The sequence below is a fragment of the Schistocerca americana genome, chromosome 6 (genome assembly GCF_021461395.2).
Source record: "Schistocerca americana isolate TAMUIC-IGC-003095 chromosome 6, iqSchAmer2.1, whole genome shotgun sequence".
Classification (NCBI taxonomy): Eukaryota; Metazoa; Arthropoda; class Insecta; order Orthoptera; family Acrididae; genus Schistocerca; species Schistocerca americana.
In genome coordinates, this window is record NC_060124.1 from 590,557,998 (window position 1) to 590,573,874 (window position 15,877).

A 15,877-nucleotide genomic window follows, 5' to 3' on the forward strand; every position below is an offset into this window, starting at 1 on the left:
CGGGGTGCAGATTGAACCACTTTCCTCCATTTGTACTGATCACTTGTTTGTTTGAAACTGGATTATGGGTGTTTCATTTATGCACCTGCACATTCATCCCTCTTACACCATCTCAATATTATTCACCACTGTGGGATCCATTTGGTACTGGTGCCTTTTACACTAGCCCATTTGAGAGTCAGTATGCAGAATCTGCTGAACTTTGGCTGTCGTAATGTTGCGACTTTCTCCTCAGCAGATATGCATGCCATTTGTCTGCCATGCATGGCCACCTATTGTGTGCCTCATTCTTTGATGTCTCCTTTCATCGCCAGTATGTGGCGTGTCCCTCTTGTCTGTTACCTTATGAAGTTTGCTTTTGCCTCTTGCTGTGGCAGATTAGCTTCACACTATGAACAACTTTCCCAGTGGGTGCAAACTCTTCACCACCTTGGCTTCATGCAATGGCCTATACTCACCTTCACCTTCATTCACTCAATAAGTACACTAGTCCAGCCTGACTTTATTGCCTTCAGTTTCACAACCTATGCATGGAATTTTGTTATAGTACCTTTGTGTAGGCTGGTGGCTCTTGGACTGAGTGTGGCTTTGGGTGCGCTGTCGTCATTGGTGGCGCCGTTTTCCTGTATTGGCTTTCAGAACATTGCTCAGTGTTTACAGCAGAGCTGTTTGCCCTGTATCAGGCCACACAGTATGTCTGGAGTCACAGGCTTTCCAACTGCATTATCTGCCCAGACTCTGTCAATGACCTTCAAAGCCTCTGCTGCACACCATCCATCCCTTAGCACAACAGGTCCAGGAAAGCTGTCACCTGCTCCCTTTTTGATGGAGCCACTGTGATGTTTGTGTGGGTTTCTGGTCACAGCAGTCTGATAGGAAACCAGGCCACTGTCGCTGCTGCTAAGACTGCAATCGTTGTTCCTCAGCCTACTGGTTCTTACTTACCCTCCAACTATCTCTGTGTAGCCATCTGTAAGCAGGTGCTGTCACTTTGGAATCGTCACTGGCCCTCCCTTCATGGAACAAGCTGTGTGTTATTAATCTGCTCCCAATGGCTTGTAAGACCTCCTTCATTTTAACTTAGTTGTGTATTGAGCACTGTCTTTTCAGCCATCACCATTGTCAAGTGATGCTCCCCCACCATTTTGTGCACATTGTGTCAAACATTTCGTGGTGTGCCATTTTCCTAATGGAATGCCATTTTTTTAACCACTTGCTTTCTCATTGGTGTTTGCTGTTAGAGTTAACACCCATTGACCACGTTTCACTTTTTATCCACTTTAGCAATATGGTAAAGGCCATTTAATTTATGGTTCTGGACCTCCAGTCCTCTGTCTGTGGTGTATTTTATAGACCTTTCTCCACTCCCTGTTTTTAGCTGTCTTCTCTTCCATTGACTATGATTGATGTGCAGTCATTTTTAACTCCTCTGTTTGTCTTTGTGTCCTAGAGTTTTGACATGGGCGCATATGACCCTAGTTGTTTTTGTGCCACAAAACCAAAAGCTCATCAGTTAGTGGTACTGCTGTGTCATCACTATATCCTTCAAATGTCACTCCTCCAGTTCCTGTTGCTATATCTTTTAGTAGCTGATACGTAGTGTTGGAAAAGTATGTTGAGAATATATATTTGTTTTCAAAACAGTCCATCTGGTTGAGTTGATGACGCCATTAAGAGATTAATTTTTGTACAGTCAGATGGCCATAATATGACTGAGCACATATTATTAGGTAGAAGGGGACCATTTATATACCAATTGCTTTTTCCAGTTCTACCCAATGATCCATCAGTCTGTGGAATAGATGCAAGATTAATTTGCATTTACACATGATAAGACCCACACTGTTTTGTATTAATTAATTAATCAAGTAACATATAGAGAGCCCTACAAAATTTAAAGTTAGTTATATGATAATTAAGATAACTGCACATGCCAGAGCTCCTACCTGGAAACCTTAGGCTCCAGAGTTTAGAAATAACTTGTGACACCATACGCCCTTGGGCACTTACACTGTTAGATTGCAATGTACTACTTATGACAGTGGAGGCAAATTGCCTGGACATGAAAGTAGATAAAGCCAGAAGTGGAGGCCAATGTGCCAGATGTGAAAGCAGATCAGAATGCCCAGTCACACTCCACTAGTGCCGATTTCTTGCATGCGCACTCACATCAATGCCCTGCACATTCGGACTGGGGTGGCTGTCGTGATATGAATGGGTTGTTTATTGTGAAGCTGATAAATTTGTGCTGTCTGAGTTGTGCATGCTTTTTCGTCCATATTTTATGAATGACAGTTATCATAGCATGATCATAAGCCATCCATTCACAAGTTTCAAAAAGTTTTACAATTCTGCAAAATTGCATGTGAATTTCAAATGGCATGAAGATGCATTCAAAAAGACAAATAATTTCATTAATGTTATGAAAAACTAAACAAACACTTTACAATAACTCATAAACTGTAATCTTGTGTAATTATTAGAAACTAAACACATGCTTCTGGCCTATCATTTTACAATATTACAGGACTTGCCTTTAAGAGGAAAAACAAATTGCAATACTGTTTTTGATGTTTTTATTTATTTAATTTTCTTTTCGATTTAGAGTAGGGCAGTACACTTTCAGAATAGCCTAAGTCCATTTTGAAATTATTGCATTCACCCTGTGTATTGCAATCATATTCTAAAATTACAAAAATTACTCCAGAGAAGTAAGATTGCTCCAAATGTGAAAAACTGTTCCAATGCATCATGTGGTCATGTACTTAGCAATATTCTATTCAAATTTAAAATTGTTGTCATAGGGGAAATCTTTTCAATACTGTATTTAATAGCCGATATTACATTATTAATCTACTACACTCAAACAATGGGTAAGTGATATCATTTTTTGGGAGTGGTACTGTCAAAAATTGGTTAAAAATATTGTCAAATAGGAGCTATTGGCAGCTAACAAAAATTTCCATTTTCAAGACAAAGATAATTATTTAGACATTAAATAAACTCCATTTGTCTGCAAATTTCACAACAGTAAAAGGCCACCTCCTGTTTCAATGTAGAAGACGGTGCATGACTGATGATGCGTAAACACATAGGTCCCATGTTATGTAATATATTTTAAAAATTTAATAATTTTACTTGCCATTGCTCTCTGTAACTGCAGAATGAATAATTTCTTCCAAACAGCTATAAAGTATTATACATCATGTTAATATGTAGAAATAATATTCACACAAGCTGCACCCTATTTCAAAAGCACAAAACTGGTGAAAAGTGCCTGAATCAGCTTATGGCAAATTCTGCAGTAGATTCATTTGAATGATTCTAAAATCAGTCACTGGAGTTGAAACCTGACCAGAAAACATTTGTTAGTAGGTAAACTACACTTGAGGTATAACAGTCTCTGCAACAGTCAGGTGATCAAACATTGTGAAACCATTTTGAAAGCAGCACTAAAAATGCAAAATAAACCCAAAGTGACACAGATTCTGAAACAAATTGTAGAGTTTTGCTATGGATTACCCTACAATGTGAGGTATAACAATAACACAATTTAGTTTCCATGTAAATCAGTTTGAAAATTGATGTTGAAAGTTATGGTAGTGGTTGAAAAGTGTGAAAATTATTTATAACATTAACCACGCATTATGCAGGGGCGTTCCACAATTCCTATAATGGGCTCCTAAGAGTTGTGTAGGGGACTTCTAGGATAAAAGTTTGGTAATGAACCCATATATGAAGGTGCACCATTTGGATGTAAAATAAGTTTAAAGACTGAACGACTTTCAGATCTTGCGTGACACAGTACACGCACACATAAACTGAGAAGAGCACATCATTGTCAGTACCTGTCACAATTATGACTTGACATACCATTTTCATTTGACTACAGCAATGGCTGCAAGAAACTGGTATATTTACAAGTATGAGGGTAACTAGTGCTACATGAACATGCCTCACTCCTAACTTTTAAGAATACGACCTCTTTCATTCAGAAGGGAACATTGTCTGTGCCTTGGGGTCTTACTTGGCCAGTAGGTCAGAGGTAATTGTTTCTACTGTTTGTGTACCATAAATCAGGAGATTTGAAAGTTCTACAGTCCTCAAACCAAGTTTTGTAACTATTAAGTTTTAGTGAAATTTTCTTAAATTGTTTTCTTTTATTGCATGCAGTTTAATATAAAGTAACGCACAGATCTAATTAACTTTTTGTGTTCATTAGACACTTCCAAGGCACCACAACAAGATACACAACAGCAGCAGTGAAGGCTAGAGTCGGCCAGGGCCAGAGCTGCAGTCGCGTCAGGCTTACCGACGGCAACACTTGCCATCTGCTTGGCGATTTGCGTGATGTTAATAATCGTCAGTATTTCAAATGTTTATTATATCATCATGTAGCAGTGTTTTTTAGAAATATTTAAATTTGGATCTTGCTTTATTTCTGATATTTGTTTTTAGATATTAATTTTTTTTTTTATTTTGGTGCCTGCAGTTAACTGGCATCCTCAATCATATAATGACTTCTGATGAAATTCAAAATTTACAGAGGGGAAATTTGGAAATGCCGAATAAGCAGCAAGATAACCAGGTATTAGCATGTTCTGTAATAAATACATCTTCACAGCAGTGGCGTCCTGCTGACTGATTGTAAACTGCAGTTGTGTAGTGGGCTCATCCAGTTCATAGTGTTGGTGTGTGAAATTATAAGCTGGAATGCTTTCAGGCTAGGAAATGTGTTCAAAAATGATGAGGAAACTCTGTCCAATATCTTAGATGAGACAAAAGTGTACGATAAGAAATTGGGATTAATCGCATGAGGCAGCAATGTAGTGACTGTGCAAGAGGTGATCAAAAAGTAATGGGAATTTTTTAATTTCACAGCCATTATGTATCGTATTACCAATGTTTTATATTTTATGTACATATGTTCCTGATGTATGTATCTCACCATATAGCAGAGGTGCTGAGTTATGATAGGCACAACAAAAAAGATTCACACAATTACAGCTTTCAGCCATTAAGGCCTTTGCTAGCAGTACACACACACACACACACACACACACACACACACACACACACACAATGTGCACACACATCTGCAGCCTCAGAGATCTGAAACCACACTGCAAGCAGCAGCAGCAGCAGCAGCAGTGCACGATGGGACTGATGACTGGGGGGTGGTAAGGAAGAGGCTGGGGCGGGGAGGGAGAGGGATAGTATTGTGGGCGTGGCAGACAGTGAAGTGTTGCAGTTTAGACGGAGGGCAGGAGAGAAGGTGGGGAGGGGGTAAGTAGCAGAAAGGAGAGAAATAAAAACAAATTAAAAGACAGGATGTGGTAGTGAAATGATGGCTCTGTAGTGCTGGAATGGGAACAGGGAGGGGGCTGGATGGATGAGGACAGTGACTAATGAAGGTTGAGGCCAGGAAGGGTTCAGGAACATAGGATGTATTGCAGGGAAAGTTCCCACCTGCGCAATTCAGAAAAGCTGGTGTTGGTGCGAAGGATCCCTATTTCACAGGCTGTGACGCAGTCTTTGAGATGAGGGATATCATGTTTGGCAGTGTGTTTAGCAACAGGGTGGTCTACTTGCTCTTTGGCCACAGTTTGTATGTGGCCATTCATGTGGACAGGTCGTCCTGCCTACATAGAATGCAGCACAGTAGTTGCAGCTTAGCTTGTAAATCACATGACTGGTTTCACAGGTAGCCCTGCCTTTGATGGGACAGGTGATGTTAATTACTGGGCTGGAGTAGATGGTGGTAGGGGAATATATTGGACAGGTCTTGTATCTAGGGCTATTACAGGGACTGGGAGGAGGGGTTGTGTAAGGATGGATGAGTGTGTTGTGTAGGTTTGGTGGACGGCGGAATACCACTGTAGGAAGGGTGGGAAGGATAGTGGGCAGGACATTTCTCATTTCAGGGCATGACAAGAGGTAATCAAAACTCTGGCAGAGAATGTAATTCAGTTGCTCCAGGCCCAGATTGTACTGAGTTAAGAGGGGAATGCTTCTTTGTGGCCGGACTGTGTGACTTCAGGAGGGGGTGGAAGACTGGAAAGATAAGGCACGGGAAAATTATTTTTGTACAAGGTTGGGAGGACAATTACAGTCAGTGAAGGCTTCAGTGAGACTCTCAGTATTTTTGAGAGGGACTGTTTGTCACTGCAGATGTGACAACCATGGGTGGCTAGGCTGTATGGAAGGGCCTTCTTGATATGTAATGGGTAGCAGCTGTCGAAATGGAGGTATTTCTGGTGGTTTTTAGGTTTTATATGGATGGAGGTACTGATGTAGCCATCTCTGAGGTGGAGGTCAACATCTAGGAACGTGGCTTGTTGTGTTGAGTATGACCAGATGAAGCAAATGGGGGAGAAGTTGTTGAGGTTCTGGAGAACTGTGAATAGGCTGTCCTCACCTTCAATCCAGATAGCAAAAATGTCAACAGTGAAACTGAACCAGGTGAGGGGCTTAGGATTCTGGGCTTTTAGGAAAGATTCTTCTTGATGGCACATGAATAGGTTAGCATAGGATGGTGCCATGTGGGTGACCATAGCCGTACCCCGGATTTGTTTTTAGCTAATGCCTTCAAAGGAGAAGTAATTGTGGGTGAGGATGTAGTTGGTCATGAAGACTAGGAAGGAAGTTGTTGGTTTGGAATCCATAGGGTGTTTGGAAAGTTAGTTTTCAATAGCAGTAAGTCCATGGGCATTTGGAATGTTAGTTGACAGGGAGGTGGAATGAATAGTGAAGAGTAGAGCATCATTTAGTAATGGGACAGGAACTGTGGAGAGTCACATGAGAGAGAGAGAGAGAGAGAGAGAGAGAGAGAGAGAGAGAGAGAGAGAGAGAGAGAGAGAGAGAGAGAGAGAGAGAGAGAGAGAGACAAGATCAGATAAATGAATCATCAAATATGAAGGAAATTTATTTAAATCAGCTTACTGTGATGCATCTCAATGGTACAGGCCCGAATAGTCAGTCCAGTGTAAGGAAAGCTTTTGCAGTTTGGAACACTTCAGACAGATGTATATTGCAAAGCACTCAAAATGATAGCTAGGAACACTGCGACACTTCTGTGAAGCTGTTCACAAATTCAGCTCACTAATGTCATGAAGAAAGCACATGAGGCAGCAACATCCTACACACTGCATTTGTCCATAATCATCTTACACTGCTGTGATAATACGTATGTCTAAGGTAAGTGCACAAAGACAACGGTCCCTTATTGGCTGCATTAGAGCATTATAAAGTTCACTCATTCCTCACAGCTGTGCACATTGTACATGTCGCTGTACTTCAAAGCACAAGCATAATACACAAACCACTGGTGGTCAACACAGCTCCAAGCATATGCATCACTTAATTGTATGGGGTAGGCACATATAGAAGTGGGCCCCAAACACATTCCAACACTCTTTCTTCATATCACACAAATACAATGTGCTTGATGTACCTTCAAATGTGTGCCTCCATCTGCATAATTCTTCCTGTGAATAGCTAGAAATTTCTACACTGCAGTCTCAAAGGAGAGTGACATTTCCTTGATGCGGCATTGAAAAGACAGTTCACATTATTTCATTTACCATCACCAATTGGAGTAAATAAAAACTCCACTTCTCCTGCACAGAGAGATGGGGGAAGGATGAAATTGGACAGAGAGGGGAGGTAGGATAAGATGCATGCAATATGTGTAAAAGCCATATGTAGGTGAAGCTGTAGAGAAGAGTAAAATTTGTACATAATCCAGCATATTCCCTGTGGCTCTGATCATATAAGTGTTTGACACATTTGTACATCACTCCCTCCCCTCTGTCTGTGTCTACCTCTTCCCCCACCCCCATCTTTGACCGCCATATGGTCCGACTTCTGTTCAGCCATCTCCTCCTTCCTTCTCTGTCCAACTCCACCTTCCTCTTCCACACTTGTGTCTGTCTGTCTGATTCCTCCTCCCCAGCTCTGACCACTTCCCTCTCCCTCACTCTGTCAGCATCTGGTTCCTGCCCCTCTGTCTATCCTACCTGCCCCCGACAGGTCTGTTCCCTTATCAAACACTCCCTGTCCATCTAATACCCCTCCATCTCTTCCTCTGTTCACACCAGACTCTCCACCCTGTATATCGCCTCTGCCCACACTTATTCACGACATCCGCCCACCTCACTATTCATCACTTCCTGCCACTGCCCCCCCCCCCCCCCCCCACGGGTCCCTCGGTGTCTCTCTCTCCCAGTCTCTCTCTCTCTCTCTCTCCCAGTCTCTCTCTCTCTCTCTCTCCCAGTCTCTCTCTCTCTCTCTCCCAGTCTCTCTCTCTCTCTCTCTCCCAGTCTCTCTCTCTCTCTCTCTCTCCCAGTCTCTCTCTCTCTCTCTCTCTCCCAGTCTCTCTCTCTCTCTCTCCCAGTCTCTCTCTCTCTCCCAGTCTCTCTCTCTCTCTCTCTCTCTCTCTCCCAGTCTCTCTCTCTCTCTCTCTCCCAGTCTCTCTCTCTCTCTCTCTCTCTCCCAGTCTCTCTCTCTCTCTCTCTCTCTCCCAGTCTCTCTCTCTCTCTCTCTCTCTCTCCCAGTCTCTCTCTCTCTCTCTCTCCCAGTCTCTCTCTCTCCCTCTCTCTCCCAGTCTCTCTCTCTCCCAGTCTCTCTCCCTCTCTCTCCCAGTCTCTCTCTCTCACTGTCCCAGTCTCTCTCTCTCCCTGTCCCCGTCTCTCTCTCTCGCTGTCCCCGTCTCTCCCTCTCGCTGTCCCCGTCTCTCCCTCTCGCTGTCCCCGTCTCCCCCTCTCGCTGTCCCCGTCTCCCCCTCTCGCTGTCCCCGTCTCCCCCTCTCGCTGTCCCCGTCTCCCCCTCTCGCTGTCCCCGTCTCCCCCTCTCGCTGTCCCCATCTCCCCCTCTCGCTGTCCCCGTCTCCCCCTCTCGCTGTCCCCGTCTCCCCCTCTCGCTGTCCCCGTCTCCCCCTCTCGCCGTCCCCGTCTCCCCCTCTCGCCGTCCCCGTCTCCCCCTCTCGCCGTCCCCGTCTCCCCCTCTCGCCGTCCCCGTCTCCCCCTCTCGCCGTCCCCGTCTCCCCCTCTCGCCGTCCCCGTCTCCCCCTCTCGCCGTCCCCGTCTCCCCCTCTCGCCGTCCCCGTCTCCCCCTCTCGCCGTCCCCGTCTCCCCCTCTCGCCGTCCCCGTCTCCCCCTCTCGCCGTCCCCGTCTCCCCCTCTCGCCGTCCCCGTCTCCCCCTCTCGCCGTCCCCGTCTCCCCCTCTCGCCGTCCCCGTCTCCCCCTCTCGCCGTCCCCGTCTCCCCCTCTCGCCGTCCCCGTCTCCCCCTCTCGCCGTCCCCGTCTCCCCCTCTCGCCGTCCCCGTCTCCCCCTCTCGCCGTCCCCGTCTCCCCCTCTCGCCGTCCCCGTCTCCCCCTCTCGCCGTCCCCGTCTCCCCCTCTCGCCGTCCCCGTCTCCCCCTCTCGCCGTCCCCGTCTCCCCCTCTCGCCGTCCCCGTCTCCCCCTCTCGCCGTCCCCGTCTCCCCCTCTCGCCGTCCCCGTCTCCCCCTCTCGCCGTCCCCGTCTCCCCCTCTCGCCGTCCCCGTCTCCCCCTCTCGCCGTCCCCGTCTCCCCCTCTCGCCGTCCCCGTCTCCCCCTCTCGCCGTCCCCGTCTCCCCCTCTCGCCGTCCCCGTCTCCCCCTCTCGCCGTCCCCGTCTCCCCCTCTCGCCGTCCCCGTCTCCCCCTCTCGCCGTCCCCGTCTCCCCCTCTCGCCGTCCCCGTCTGCCCCTCTCGCCGTCCCCGTCTGCCCCTCTCGCCGTCCCCGTCTGCCCCTCTCGCCGTCCCCGTCTGCCCCTCTCGCCGTCCCCGTCTGCCCCTCTCGCCGTCCCCGTCTGCCCCTCTCGCCGTCCCCGTCTCCCCCCCCCTACGTTAGAGAATTAGATAAAAGCAGAAAAATTATACTAAATTACCATTGGGTCAGTGAAAGACTGCTGAAACAGCATTGTTTTCACAAAGTGACCACATTAATTTCAACTAGTGAACCACTGCTGTGTGTGCCCCCTCTCTCAAGTGCAGTGAAGGCAAAGAGAGAAACGTTAAAGATGAGCCTAGTACTAAGTTTTGATTCAAATGACTCTCCTGGACTCACAAACATAAATTGATTACCACTGTAACTTGAAATTGTTGAACATTTACTCAAAGTAACAAGAAAAATCAAATGAATTTAGCGGGATAATTCTGTGCAATTACAGGAAGTAATTGGGAATAGTGTTTCCAAACACTGTGTAATGTTGCTAATTCTCAGTTGTAGTAGTGAGAAGAACAATGTTACCACAGCCAGTCTATTTCTTGAGCAAGCCCAAACTGTCTCACAGTTGAGGAGTGAAGTGATGGTGTTAACAGCCTCTGAAATGGCTGCAGGCTGAAATACCAAACTAATAGTCCAACAAGTTCTGTTTCCATTTTTACATTAAAGGCTAGGTTCTGAAGTGTAACGAAGAATAATCCTCATACTGCAAACTGAAAAGTTGACTCACCAGTGATAAGCTGTGATTGTATACTGTAAATCAGTTTCTCATGAGGGTTCACACAACAAGATTTTCACAGAGAAATTTTGTAAGCTATGGAGAACACACAGTTTCAAATCCAGAAGATGAACTCTGCAAGACAGCTGTGCACAATAGCCAAAAAGTTGCTTCACAAAGCTGTTGAGAAATGAAACCCATAAATCTGTTCTGTGAAGTTTGATGCCAGCACATGATGTGAAGAAAGAATAACAGTTGCCAACAGAACGTGTAAAATGTATCACAAAACACTGACACCAACTACTAGAATATGCAAGTTGTAAGAAAGCATTATTTGGGTAGTAGTTGTGAACTTCAGATTATTCCCTCAAAAACTATGTGACTTCATGATTTTAGTCATTTTTATCCTTGTGTCCAAAGTGGGCTACCTGTGTAACCTGGGCAACCTTTGTAACTATAAGTGCAATTTATCAAGTGTATTAAAGCTAGTATAAACAAACCTTAGTTATTCCTCATTGACACATGTGTAAATGTCTTAATAAAAGCAAAATTTAAATACTTTCAAAGAAGAGGATTTACAATGGAAAGGAATATATTGCACTCTTTAATGGCATTTGGGTTACACGAGCAGCAACATAATTCCATGTGAGCAGGTGTAAAGATTACAAATGAAATACTTCATTTTATGTAACATTTTATTAGTTCCATTACTTATAATATAGCAGCTCTAGTCATTAAAGTGTTCAAAATACAGCAATTGCTTACTAACTGTGACACAGTTACATAATATTATACAGCTACTAAAGCTTGCTGCTTTTTACAATGGAAGGAAAAACTTGGACTTATTATTTATTCACAGAGCCCACACAGAGTTTTTATAATGCAATGCTCACTCCATATTGGGGTTTTACATCTCTTGAAACTTTTTCTTGTTTTCCTCATATTTTTCAGCTGTCCAGAAGCATATCATTTTGGTTGCGTCCCCACTCACTCAGGAACCAGAGTTAAAAGTCAACCTACTGTGCACTCAATATCTGATTTCATGGAAAATTTTGTCAAGTGATTAGAATTAGATGATCAAGTGATAAGGGAAGGCAGTACCAAATGTTTTCTCAGGTCCAGTAGAAAGAGTATGGGTCTATGAGTCATGGTTTTCGTTTGAGGATTGTTTCCTGTTTAAGTAATGTATGCTTATAAGCAAACAACATGGAGATGCTAGGGGCCATCTCTGTGTTCTTCTTTCCACACTGTAATGAGAACACAACTTGTCCATATTGCCAATGCCCTTTTTGTGCTTTTATAATAATGTATAACATCTGGCTTTGAAAGAGAGGCAGAAATGGATACAGCATAATGAGTTATTGATAACTTTAGAACTGCTTTCTTCTTGTTTGGATGTTTTGATACAGAGAAGTTTTCCTTCTCTGAATCTAAATATAGATCAGAGGTCTTGGCATGAAGAGGTAGGTTGCAGTTCTGGTGGTATATAGGGCTAGTTTCATTTTACAGTACCGATTATGGACATCTCCCATGTTGTTGACAACCTCGGTAATAATAGACTAATGAAAAAATTGTCAGTGACCGTATTTTTGCTCGTACATTTGAAATGGTATCTAAAATCTTATATTACCCTGTACCCTTTATTAGTTCCTCCCACAGAAGCAGCTTTACCTGTATAAAGTTGGCCAGTTATTGGGTAAGAATTTTGCAAATCACAAACCCATTGAGCCTTCAAGCCTTATTTGGCTTGCTTTGAGGGTGTGTGTTCAGTAAATCTTGTCTTTCCTTTCTAAGGAAAAAGCTACATCATCAACAGTGAGGCAATTGAAAGAAATATAGTATCCTCAAAGGTTTGAGTTTATCATATAGGATATTTCAAATCTTCTTCTTCTTCTTCCTGAGTAGCGCTACAGCCCTTGGTGAGCCTTGGCTTCTTCAACAAACTTCCTCCACACTCCTCGGTTATTTGCTGCTCTTTTCCACCCCTGGACTCCCATATTGGTGATATCCATAATTACCTCATCAATCCATCTTCTTCTAGGTCTTCCTTTTCGCCTAACTGAATGGATCATGCCTTTCATCATTTTCTTTGGAATTCTATCCTCTGCCATTCTCTCAAAGTGTCCTAACCATCGTATTTGCTGTGATTTCACAAATTTTACTATGTCCCTGCCTTGTATTAACTCTTGTAATTCGGCACTGTAGTGTATTCTCTAGCCTTCTTCCTCCCTTATTGGCCCATAGATTTTGCGTAGTATTTTCTGCTCAATGCTTCTTAGTGCATTTTTATCGTGTTCTGTCAATGTCCATACCTCTGAGCCGTATGTGATAACTGGGTGGACTAGGAAATTACATGTTGGCAGTGTAGTATTTCTTGTAACAAGGCTATTTTTGAATAGCAGGATATTTGCAAAGTAAGCTCTGTTTCCTGCTTGTATTCTTTCCCTTATAGCCTTTCCAATACTGATATCATTTGTTATTGGTGCTCCCAAGTAGTTAAGAGGACACTCCATTGAAGCATTTCCCATTGATGTTTAGATTTTTAGGGGTTCTTCTGGCCTAAGATTGTGACATTACCATATATTTTGCTTTGTTTTCATTTACTATGAGGCCAATTTTTGAGGCTTCTGTTTCAATGCCCAGCATGTTTTTAGGAGTGCAGCAGCTTTATCACTTTCCAAATGTGTAACCCTAGTATTCACACTGATAGATCTTATAAATTTGGTTACCTGTCAAAACCTTTTGAAGGATAAGCTTGCACAACACCATGAGAGAGGATTTGCTTCCCACATTTCCTTTGTGTGCTCACTGTTGGAGAACTTTAATCCAGCCGTAATCAGTATACAGAGAAATACGTAAAATTCATTAGTTGTAAATGGCTTCCACATTTTCACTGCTCCTTCAGAGTTGATTATAATTTAGCAATATCAACTTTGTCTTACTGTTGTTTTCACATTGCAGGTGTATTCCATGACCTGAAGGTTTAGCCAGCAACTCAGATGACTTTCACACACCATGAAAATTAGAATGAAGGAAAGAGAGTATACTAACTTTTATGCAGCAACAGCATAATATGAAACATTTTGACTGTAAATATAATATCGAAGGTATTTTTTATAAAAAGATTTTTGTTGCACGTGTCAGACCATCCATTTCCCACAAAAAACTATGCTTCATCAATTTTCTTGTCCCAGAAGTGTCCTTACATCATTCATGTCTATCTTTACCACATAGTATGTATGCGGAAGACACAGTGGCTTCACAGTTTTAGTCAGTTCTGTCATTGTGTTTGCTACTATTATAGTTTGTGTCTCATTTGACTTCATTATCACTAGAAGCATAAATAGCATCTTCAGCATCTGAAGCAGCAGTATCTTCCTTACTTAAAATCAATTTGTCCGTAGAACCTCCTCCACTGACATTTGCAGTTTCATTCTCTTCTGGATCAACAGTAGAAAATTACTTTCTAATATAATCATTTTTGCTCTGTAGCTTAATCTGCTATATTCAGATTCAAAGAAGCCTTCTGTATCATCCATGAGAATCCAGAGATAAGGTTCACTAGAGCAACATTTAAACTATAATAGTTCATAATGTTGTGCAACATTTTTAAAATGATTTTGTGTATTCATGGGGCTGGTTGTTTCCTACTGTGCCAGTACAATAAATTCATTGTGTTATCCTGGTAATCTGGTTACAGAAAAAAGTATAATTTTTTGGTGTAGACACAATCGATAATGCAATATACCTTCTCCAATTACAGATGATGACAGATATCTTGGTTGTAGAAGCCTGCCTTTTGATTGTTCAGACAATGTTCAACCTTAAAAATTAAATTTCATTTGGAAAATGGCTGCCACCCAATGGATTCTTTGTCAGAGGAAACTATCACTGGATGGAGAATATGAGTGTGGCAAGATTTCACAGGCCAAAGAAGCGGCATGTCCGTCCTGTACAGAATGAGCTGGGACATTGTCGTGGAGCAAAAATATGCCCTCACACAGCCTCTTGTGACACTTCACCTTGACAGCCTCCTCTATCTATCTCACCTGGAGATTTTCCCAGTACGTTGCTGTGGAGATTTTTCCCCTTAACATTGTAGTCTGTTAGCACCGCAGGTGGCTGCAAAGAACACACAGCACCAAATTATGTAATGATGTTTGGATCTTTGCCTGCTTTAGTGGTGTTGTGTATGTAGATGTATGTAAATATGTCCAAGCTCATTCACTCTGATTAAATGGCTAAAGAAGCTATCTGAGTTAGCCAAACACAGCTGCAATATATACACTGCTGTGTCAGTTTCAGTGGGTTTCTCAAGTGGGTGTGAGTAGTTGCAACATCCTGTAGATGTCAGTTATTGTTGTATTTATAACATCGTGCAACATTTTGAAAACCGACCTCTTTGTGATTTCCACTTTTTCCACTATCACCTCAATTGTTGAGCACCAGGTTACTCACTTAGTGGTCCTTCAGACAGATGGGCTACCACATCATTCTTTATCTTTGGACTTTTTTTAGAATGTTGAGAAAGAAAACCGCTTCAACTGTAAAATTATTAGGCACTACCAATTTCAGAACACTTACAGCTGCATTTCAGGTACAAATCTGTATATAAGTGGACAATCAATCATATAGAAATCAATATTCTGAAAGCTATGATGAAGCTGTAATGAAACATGTAGTCACTGGAATCAAAACATGTAGTCACTGGAATCAAAACATGTAGTCACTGGAATCAAAACATGTAGTCACTGGAATCAAAACATGTAGTCACTGGAATCAAGTCATGACTCAGCTTGCATTGTTAGTCCAATGAAATAATTATCCACAAAAGTGTGTATGCTGTAAAAGTACTCAAACCCATGAAGAAGGATTAAAAAACAATGAGGATGAATTTACGTAATGTCATAATGGACAAGGCAAAATGTAAGAGGCTCTCACTGAATGTCAGTGTGTAGAGGTAAACGCTATCTGGGTGGCAGTCTATGGGCTAAAACGTTTGACAGTCATGAGAGAGGGAGAATATTCTAATGTGTAGCACTGGAATGACTGTGTAGTGCTGGAATGACAATAAGTAAACTAAATCCTACCTCAAAACGGGAAAATATGCTGCAAATATGTAGCATATTATCATGTTTTTGAGTACAGTTTAGCTTTCACATTTGCAGCAAATAACCCTGTCCCTGGGCATGATTTAGTTTACTTAATGCTGTTGCTGCATAAAAGTTAGTATTCTCTCTTTCCTTCATTCTAATTTTCATGGTGTGTGAAAGTCATCTGAGTTGCTGGCTAAACCTTCAGGTCATGGAATACACCTGCTTATTATAGTATCATGTTGTATTCTAGGTTTTAATGGGACCCCATACATGGCATATATTTATTGACATACTGATACTATAGCAGTCAAAGTTT